Below are 7,342 nucleotides of genomic sequence, written 5' to 3'. Positions count from 1 at the left end.
GGAGAGTTTTGTGAGAGGAACATCATGGAGGTTAGTGTCACTGGATCACACAGTATGTGGGAATTGTGAGAGTAAAGTATGTAAGAAGACTGGAAAGTTAAAGGGGTGCAGATTGTAAAGGGCTTTGAGTGACAGAGGGTGTTATATTTGATTCTAGTGGGGAAACATATAAGTTTGTTGAATGAGGTGGAAGTTGACATGGTCAATTAGGAAGACTAATTTGACATTTGAATGGAGGGTGAACTAGAGTATGGAGAGAATTGAAGTAGGGAGAGTGATAGCAGGCTATTGAAAGAGTCTAGGCATGAAATGATGAAGGGCTGCAGCAGGGTGATCACAGCATCAAAGGAGAGAAGGAGGCCTCTAGCAAGATGTTATGAAGGTAAAATTAGTAGGACTTGGCAACAGATTGAATATAGGGGAACAAGAGAATGAAAAGTCAAGGACAACACCTATGGTGCAGTGCAAGCCTGGGTCACTGGGAAGAAGGAAGTGACCTTAATAGTAAAAAGGAAGTTCAGAAGGGAGAAGGTTTGGAGGCCAAAAGAACGAGTTCAGTTTTTGACATGTTGATTTTAAGCTATCTGCGGGAGATCCTGATTGAAATGTCTAATAGGTAGTTGGAGATGCAAGACTGGAAGTCAAGTGACAGGTGTTGCTAATGTTTTATTGTATGAATCAGCAGATGGCTCTTATTCATTGCTGGTCATTATCTCTGTGTTCAGCTGCCTCAGATCACTAGCTTTCCTATACTGCCACGAAGCCTGGGCTGCAAATGAAGGGAGATTGTTAGGCAGAATCAGAAGACCCAGAAGAGGTCACCCCTGAGGCTGTGAGGACCTGCTGCTTTCCTTGGTATTGTATGAGCCCAAGCACCCTTCCCTGTCACAGCCCTTAGCTCAAGGATTATCTAATCCTCCGTGTTCTTTAGAGTTTGAGGATCTACTGTTGGACCCCACTAGTCTACGATAATGATAACTCAATAGCATAAGTTATAAGGGTTTTTTTCTTTTAAATTGGAGGTGGAAACATTAAACATCATCAAAATGCTTGTTAATTGGAGAGGAAAACAAAATTAAAAAAAAAAAACACAAAGAAATCACATGCATGTCCCAGGCATCACCCATGCCTCATCCTTACCAAAGTAAGTATTTTGATGTCTAGTTTCTGCATTGTAATTGCACTCCTTCATTCCCGTCCATGGTGAATATTGTCCTGTCGCAGATTTTTGGTTAAAATTAGGAAATAAAAATCATTTTTTTCCCTTTCCCAGGCTTTGTTTGCTGTCCACAAGTGCTCAGTGCACCCATCAATGACACATCAAGGACACAACAGTCACTAGTGGGCTTCTGGCCACTTTGGACTAATCAATCCCCCAAACCTCTGGCTCTTAATAACCAGACATTGGTCACTGAATTCATTCTACAGGGCTTTTTGTAAAACCCTCACCTTGGAATCTTCTTCTGCCTCTTTTTGCTCTTTTATGCCCTGACTATTACTGGCAACTCCCTCATCATTTCTTCAGTTTGGGTCACTTCAGGTCTTCATATGCCCATGTATTTTTTTCCTGATCTTCTTGGCCTTCTTAGATATCATTTGCACAACCACAGTGGTGGCCAAGTTGTTGGAAAACCTGGTGGAGGAGAAGAAAGCTATCTCCTTTGTTGGGTGCATGGCCCAGGTCTACATCTTCTCTTGGGCTTTGGGTTATGAGCTCCTTCTCTCAACAGCTATAGCTTATGATAGGTATGTGGCAATTTGCTAGCTCCTGCACTGTAGCACTCTGATGAATAAGAAGATCTGTGGGGTGTTGGTGACTGGGCTATGGATTATGGGTGGGCTGGATTTTGGAATGCATGCACTGATGCTGGTACAATTTTCTTTCTGTGGTCCTAATGTCATCGATCACTTTTTCTGTGAGATTCCCCCCAATCCTGCCACTCCCTTGCTCCTCAACAAAGGTGAATGAACTTATGAACCTCGTCACAGATCTCCTCTTGGGTGGTACCAATTTCTTTCCGACCATAATGTCCTATGGCTTTATCATTGCCAACATCTTGAAGATCTGGTCTGAAGAGGGGAAGAAGAGGGCCTTCTCTACCTGTTCTTCCCACCTCATGGTGGTCACCATGTACTATTTTGCTCTATTTTGTGCCCATATAAGTCCAAGTGCCAGCTATTCTCCTGAAAAAGGGAAGGCTGTGGCTGTGCTGTATAGCACTGTGAGCCCTGCTGTAAATCCACTAATCTATACTCTGAGGAACAAGGTTGTCAAAGCATCCCTCAGAAAACTCTTAGTGAGTTGGTTCTCATTTTAGGGTGCCTTGAAATGTCGATGTGCCTCAGACTGTAGGTCTTTCTTTGGCAGGGAATCTTAACCAGGGATCCATGACCTGAAAAACATTTTTGCTTGATAACTGTATTTTAATGTAATAATGGTGTGCCAGATAGTGTTGGACCTGGAGTCAGGAAGATCTGAGTTCAAATCCAGCTATGAGCACTTATTAGTGATAGCAAGTCATTACCTTCTGTCTGACTCTGTTTCCTCATTTGTAAAATGAGGAGAGGAATAGCACTTACACCTCAGGACTTTTGTGAGGATAAAATGAGATAATATTTGTAAAGTACTTTGCAAACATTAATGAATTATATGAATGGCATTATTATTACTCCTTTTGTAATCCTACATATTTTATTTAGAAGGATTATTTTGAGAAGGGGTCCATAGACTTTACCAGAATACCAAAGGACTCCATAATAAAAAAAAATAAGAACTCCTATTCTAAATAGTCATAAATGAAAGGAAAATAAAATCACTACAAATGTAAACTTTTTGATCACTAGTGCTGAAGACTTAGGCATAACAACGTGTATTTTATGTTGCTAACTCATTTCTTTGATTAAGTGTGAAGTATCAATGACCCATAATTTTCTCCATGGATTCTTGAGATAGGATGGGACTATAGCAGTTTACCTAATTCAGCCCCCTGTCTTCAGGTAGAACTAAGTCAAAAATTAACCTAGGTATTATGTGTTCAATGGTAATAATGACTCAGACAATCTGGAAAATCATTACAATTCCTTTTACCTTAGCTTCTGTGATTCCTAGATTCTTCAAAGCTCAATTTCTTTTCACTTATGTGGTTTCTTTTTTCTCACCTCTTACGTGCTTTCCCTCCTGGACTTGCCTGTTAGGGGCAGCCCCATTTACTTTTTTTGTTCAACTTGGATACAATGGACATTGTTTGTCCTCCATTCTGCCCAAAGTCCTGGAGGGGCTGCTCTCAGAGGAGAACACCATCTCCTATGGGGGCTGCATGGCCCAACTCTTCTTCCTTACTTGGTCTGCATCATCAGAACTGCTTCTTTTCACAGTCATGCCTTATGACCATTATGTGGCCATCTGCCACCCCCTGCATTACAACACTATGATGAACAAGACACTCTGCAGTGCATTGACAGCTGGCGTGTAGCTCATCTGTGCCTTCAATTCCTCTATACATACTGGTCTGATGACACGACTGTCCTTCTGTGGACCCAATGTAATTACTCATTTCTTCTGTGAGATCCCTCCGCTCTTGTTGCTCTCCTGTACTTCTACTTATATTAATAGTGTCATGACTGTCTTGGCAGATGCCTTCTATGGTTTTATGAATTTTCTTCTGACTTTGGTGTCCTATGGGTTCATTATCTCTAGCATCTTGAAAACTCAGACATCAGAGGGAAAGAAGAGAGCATTCTCTACCTGTTCATCCCATCTTACTGTGGTGTCTATGTATTACACAGCTGTTTTCTATGCCTATATAAGTCCTATTTGTAGCTATAATCCAGAGAGGAGTAAACTGGCTGTTGTGCTGTGCATTATGCTGAGCCCAACTGTGAATTCTCTGATCGATACCCTAAGGAACAAGGAGGTCAAAATCACCTTTGGGAAGCTCTTCCCATTCTTTAGAAATTAAGTAGTTATTTTCAAGCCTCTTCCTATTGGGTAGAGGTATGGTATAAGCTTATTTATGCAAGTAGTTGAGAAAATTCAACTTTCGAATATGATCTGCATTGGCAATATCCTTTGATGCTTACCATGATCTTCTATATTTGGAGTTACAAGGCTCAGATTTATGGGGTTGTTGATATTCTTTTAAGCATTATGTCAATTTGAAATAGTTGTTACCAGCTTCATATTGTTACTTGGGTTATAGCTCTATGACTGAAAAGTTTCCCCTTTTCAAGATTAAGTGAAAGAACTAAGTATCCTTTCAGGTTACATTTAGCTTTTGTTCTCATTATTTATATATCATCTATCTATCTGTTTCTCTCTCTCTCTTTCTCTCTCTCTCTCTCTCTCTGTCTCTCTCTGTTTCTCTCTCTTTTTTCTCTCTCTGTCTCTCTTATCATCTATTCAAAAGGAAGGAAGACAAACTTGACAGATACTTGATTTTACCTTGGAGTCAAAAAGCCTAGGTTTATTTTTAATCTTTTATGCATACAGACTCTGCAGCTTATAACAAGCCCCCTAATCTCTTAGTACTCTAGACAATCCTTTAAAACTAAATATCAGAGTAAGCCTTTATCTGCCTTGATGAAGGTTATTTCCTCCTTGAAAGTTCCCTATACTAATGAAACCATAGTATCAGTTCCAAGTTGTTGATGGGTAGGTATGGCCACTACCATAATTTTACCTAAACTAATTTATATATTCTATGCCATCTCAATTAAATTACCAAGAGTTATGTTACTGAATTAGAAAAAAAATAACAACAAAATTTATTTGGAAGAATAAAAAGTCAAGAATTTCAAAGGAACCAATGAAAAAAAGTAAAGGAAGGAGGTTTAACAATACCAAATCTTAAACTATAATATAAGAGAATAATTATCAAAACTATCTGGTACTAGCTGAGAAATAGAAAGGTAGATCAATGGAACAGCATAGACACACACTTTACAACAGGAAATAAATATAGTACCCTTATATTTGACAAGTGTAACAACTCAAGATTTTGGGATTAGAATTCATTATTTAGTAAAAATTGTTGGGAAAATTGGAAAGCAGTATGGCAGAAATTTGATATAGACCAATAAGTTACTCCCGTTACCAAGAAAAGGTCAAAATGGATATGTGACCTAGATATAATTAGAGATATTACAAGAAAATTTGAAGAACACGGAGCATATTATTTATCAGACTTATGGCTAGACAAACAATTTATGAACAAACAAGACGTAGAGAGCAGAGTAAGGTTTAAATTGGATAATTTCCAATTTATTGAATTAAAAAGTTTTTGTACAAATAAATGAAATGTAGCTAAGATTAGAAGGAAAGCAGAAAATTGAGGCAATAAATTTTATAGACAGTTTCTCAGATAAAAGTCTCATACCTCAAATACATAAAGAACTTTGTCAAATCTATAAGAATGTGAGTCATTCTCCAATTGATAAATCATCAAAGAATACAAACAGGCAGTTTTCCAATGGAGAAATCAAAATAATTTATAGTCATATGAAAAAGTGCTCTAAATCATTATTGATTAGAGAAATGTAAGTTAAAACAACCTTGATATTTCATTTTACTGTAATCAGATTGGCTCAAAAGTTTAGTGACGGGAAGAGTCAAATTTTGGAGGGGTTGTAGAAAAATTGTTTTGTGGAAAAAGTCATTGATGTTGGAATTTTGAACTGATTCATCTATTTTGGAGAGCAATCTTGAATTGTGCCCAAATAATATTTAAACTTCTTATACTTTTTGACCGAGGAATACCACACTAGATCAATTTCCAAAGATGACTAAGGAAAAAGTAAAAGAACCTATGTGCTCTAAATTTTTTTTTATAGCAGCTCTCTTTCTGGTGGCAAAGAACTGGAAATTGTGGAGATGCCTATCAATTGGGGAATGACTGAACAGGTTCTTGTATATAATCATGATGGAATACACAGTAGAGTAGTACAGTGTTCTACAAGCAATGATGAGCTCGATGATCTTAGAAAAACATGGAAAGACTTGCGTGAAATAATGAAGACTGAAATGAGTAGAACCAAGAGAACATTGTATACAGTAACAGCAACATTGTTTTAAGAATAATTTTGAGTGAAAATGTCCTTTGACTATTATTTTTACCCAAATTAACTACAAAGTATGTGTGAAAGAAGAGGCTATCTGTGTTCAGAGAAAGAATTGATAAATAGAAATAGGTATAGAATGACTTAAATACATATACATATATGAGTCTAATGGAAGCCATCTCTAGGGCACAGTGACAAGGGGAAAAAGGGGGGAAATAAATTCATATAAATTTGTTAATATTTATTTTTTTTAATTTGTTAATATTTAAAAGGAATAGCAAGTTGGACAAAACAGATTGGTAGTTTCATATATAATCATCTTTTTAAAAATATCTACTGTTATAGAAAGGCTTATTTTATTCAATAAATTAAAAATAAAATATAACATAATAAACATTATTAACTTAATAATCACCAACAAATAAACATTTCAAAATACAAAGAAGAGCAAGGAAAAAGATTTTGTGTCCCATTGCAATAGACAGTAGGGGTCATGGGACTATCATGGCTTCTGATGGAGTAAAATCTTCCCTTGAAATCCGTTGGAATATCTCAGGGTTTAGACTCCAACTGGGGAACTATTGGGAGGAGATGTGGAGCAGTGATTGATTTCACAACTCCTGTAAAGACATGGAGGAAGAAGGACATAAAGACCACAAGTTATCTCCTCAGCCTACTGCTTCTCAGTGATTCTAGAAATGCTTGGTTTGGAAGTGGAAAATAAATGGTAAGGAGCTGCATATCATTTAGGGTTAAACTCAGCCTATAGGGAACTATAGGGAACTATATGGGACTATAATACTGATTCTGCAGGCAACTATGTAGTACAGTGGAAAAGTTGCTGGGCCTACTTAGAATCAGGAAGAATCATCTTCCTAAATTCAAATCTGGTCTCAGACACTAACTAGCTGTGTCGCCCTGGGCAAGTCACTTAACCTTGTTTGCTTCAGTTTCCTCATCTATAAAATGACCTGGAGAAAGAAATGGCAAACCACTCTAGTATATTTGCTAAGAGAATCCAAATAGGGTGATGAAGAGTTAAGCATGACTGAACAGTAAAAAAAAGACAATGCTGATTCTTCACATCATATGAAAGGGACACAATTACTTTGTTTTAACCTTTATTTTATGATCCCAGTAAGCTTTCTTTCCACATCCTCAGGTTTCAGAGATTCTATTTCAGAAAGCATCATTGTCCACTCATTACACAAAATAAAAGGTCACTTTTGGGATGAGCCAGTGAGACAGTTTAATTGTCCCTTAGAGTTTTAACTTAGAACCATTG

At 37.3% G+C, this 7,342-nt stretch overlaps 1 pseudogene; it reads left to right on the top strand.

Annotated features, from left to right (window-relative positions):
* Positions 1-309: 309 nt before the first annotated feature.
* LOC114042151 lies at positions 310-3,959 on the top strand (annotated as a pseudogene).
* The last annotated feature ends 3,383 nt before the right edge of the window (positions 3,960-7,342 follow it).

This window comes from Vombatus ursinus, unplaced genomic scaffold, assembly GCF_900497805.2.
Source record: "Vombatus ursinus unplaced genomic scaffold, bare-nosed wombat genome assembly UNPS02014264.1, whole genome shotgun sequence".
Taxonomy (NCBI): domain Eukaryota; kingdom Metazoa; phylum Chordata; class Mammalia; order Diprotodontia; family Vombatidae; genus Vombatus; species Vombatus ursinus.
This window is presented reverse-complemented; position numbering and strand designations above follow the sequence as displayed.